The 3,152-nt window shown below is 36.2% G+C and overlaps 1 non-coding gene across 1 annotated transcript; it reads left to right on the top strand.

Annotated features, from left to right (window-relative positions):
* Positions 1 to 3,045: 3,045 nt before the first annotated feature.
* LOC133813309 (small nucleolar RNA R71) lies at positions 3,046 to 3,152 on the top strand. The gene has a single exon (XR_009884336.1). It is a non-coding gene; the product is annotated as a small nucleolar RNA R71 (small nucleolar RNA).

Below are 3,152 nucleotides of genomic sequence, written 5' to 3'. Positions count from 1 at the left end.
TGACTCCACTATAGACTTGGAATTGCACTCTTGAATTCATAGAACGCTCTATAACAAATATAGATACGCTATTAATCATCCATTGTTACAACCATAATTGTCACTCAATCCTCTATAGACGGTCTACAATGAGATAGGACTAAAATACCGTTTTACCCCTCATTGTATTTTATCCTTAAAACACTTAGTTCCTTGTAAATGATATTTCAGTAAACTAATTTAATTACTGAAATGAGATCTCTATCATTTAACACCTTGAACCAAACTAAAAGGAAACCATCATTTCACTTCTTCATCAGAAGCTATAGATGTTCATATCTATGATTAACACTCCCACTCAATTATACTACCGAGTTCCCAAGATGTAAGTATGGGCTAGTCCGTAGGGTAAGCTGGTAACGAACAAGTCAAAGAACTCAAATAATATAATCAGTTAGAATACTAACCACTCAGAATTGAGAATGAATTGACCTATGGTCAACTATATGATATGACTAGAATAGATAATAACGGTATGTTTACTTATCTTATCAACTGTCAATATCGGTCCTGTCCGATGTAACAAATACATCCGATCTTATCTACTTTGCTAATGTTCTGGAAAGAACATAACATTGTAATGTGTAAGTAGATCATATCGTAGATTGGCAAGTCAGTGTAAATCCGGTGCATTGACTAATCTTAGGACTAACTTATTTTGAACATATAATCATATTTATATTCCACTGTGATTACGTCACTATAAATAAGATTAGCTATATGCTCGGGATTTAATAGAAGTTTATATTAAACAAATAATCATGAAAATAAACACATGTGAGCAAAGTGATTGACCAAGTCAAAAATGATTTCTATTCTTTTATTGATAATAAAATGAGATTACAAAGAATTTGGGTTTTAATTAGGGCATAAAACCCCAACAGAGACTGCCATTGTTGTAGCACTATAACCACCTAAACTTCAAAAAAATTCACGTTTTTCACGGGTTACGAGTTACAACTCAATTGTTCCAGAATAAAACTAAAAACAACTAAAACAAAATCTCTAAAAACATTGTTCCAATCAAAAAACAAAAACGAAAACAAATATCATAAAATTAAAAATTAAAAATTAAAAATAAACATAGGAATGCCTCCTAAGAGCGTTGTCTTTAACGCCTTTTAGCTGGACTCTTGTTTTCATTCATATTCAATCTTGGATCAAGTCCTCCCCTCACATCCTTGAGAGCCATAGTGTCATGAGTTGGCCCTCGTTTCTTGTGATTAGAAATTGGTGGTACTTTCCCCCGCTCGTATAACATTCGAATTCTTTCACTAAAGTACTTTTTTAATCGGTTTCGCCCCTTCCTCATTCTGGTTTTCACTATGGAGCTTGTCTTAGAGCCTTCCAACTTGTTCTCTCCCTTGTTCACCACTTCAACTCTACAACACGTTAGAATTTCTATTACTGCAAAAACTTTAAATATAACTTCCTCTTTTTGCACTCGCAACTTTAATTCACCTTTTTGTACATCAATTAACACCTTACCCGTCGCTAAGAATGGTCTCCCCAAATGAATTGGAACATTTCATCCTCCTCCATATCAAGAACTATAAAATCAGCTGGAAATATAAACTTATCCACCTTTACCAATACATCTTCTATAATACCACGTGGATGCTTCACAGATCTATCAGCCAGCTACAATGTTACTGTGGTTGGCCTAGCTTCACCCAAACCAAGTCTACGAAATACTGACAAAGACATTAAATTAATACTTGCACCCAAATCGCAAAGTGCATGCTTACATTCAAACTCCCCAATCGTGCATGGAATAGTAAAAATCCTAGGATCTCGTAACTTTTGAGGAAGTTTCCTTTGCAAAATCGCACTACATTCTTCCGTTAACGCCACTATTTCATAGTCACCCATCTTTCTCTTATTAGAGAGAATCTCCTTCATAAACTTTACATAGCTGGGCATCTATTCTAATGCTTCTGCGAACAGTATATTTATATGTAGCTTCTTGAACACCTCTAAAAACTTTGCAAACTGTTTATCTAAATTATGCTTACGAAGTCTTTGTGGATATGGAATTCTAACACAGTGCTCAATACTCATAGGTGGGGTCTCCTCTTCTTTCTTAAGGTCTTCAATAACCTTTTCATCATTAAACTTATTTTCTTCTTTACCTTGTGTATTTCCCTTCTAACCCTCTTCTTCTTCTGGCTGATTCTTGGTTGACCCTTCATATCTCGTTCCACTCCTCAAAGTAATAGCTTGGCACTATTCTTTAGGATTAACTTCTGTAGTGCTAGGAAAATTTCCTTAAGCTCTATTAGATATTAAAGTAGCCAATTGCTCTATTTGAGTCTCCAAACTTCTTATGGACGCCCTGGTTTCAGTCATGAATTGGTTAAGTACATCAGGTTGAGGTTCAGCTGGTTTCATTGGCATTTGTTGTGGTCTATTTTGTGGTTGATAATATCCAGGTGGAGGGTATTGTTGTGAATGTTGTTGTGGATATGGTGGTCTATTTTGGGCAGGTTGATATTGTGGTAGAGGTGGAGGATAAGGTTGTAAAGTATTTTGATTATTAGACCAGGAAAAATTAGGATGATTCTTCCAAGCTGGGGTGTAAGACATGGAATTGGGGTTATTGGGTTGTCTTTGGTAATTTCCTATAGCTTGTACTTCTTCCATGGGCATGTTGTTCATATCTATAGCAGGGCATTGGTTGGTGGATGGGTTGTACCACACACTTCACAAAGGTTTTGAACTTGCATAGCTTGAGATGGGAGTGTAGTCTTTTGTAATTGCTTTGTGAAGGCTGCTACTTGAGCTATAAGCATGGATATAGCATCCAATTCCATCATTCCAGCCACCTTCTTTGGTTGTCCCCTTTCAGTTGGCCATTGATAATTATTCATCGCCATCTCCTCTAATAGCTCATATGCCTCATTAGCACTCTTACTCATAAAGGCACCTCCTGCCGCAGCATCTATAATTGTTCTCGTTGTGCCATTCAACCCATTGTAAAAATTATGCACCAACATCCACTTTTCTATTCCATGGTGTGGACACTTCCTTAACAACTTCTTAAAGCGCTCCCAAGAATCATACAGTGACTCTCCATCCATCTGATAAAAATTATTAATCTCGCCCCTTAACTT

Source organism: Humulus lupulus, chromosome 1 (assembly GCF_963169125.1).
Source record: "Humulus lupulus chromosome 1, drHumLupu1.1, whole genome shotgun sequence".
NCBI lineage: Eukaryota > Viridiplantae > Streptophyta > Magnoliopsida > Rosales > Cannabaceae > Humulus > Humulus lupulus.
The sequence above is the reverse complement of the archived record's forward strand: the minus strand, read 5'-3'. Positions and strand labels throughout refer to the sequence as shown.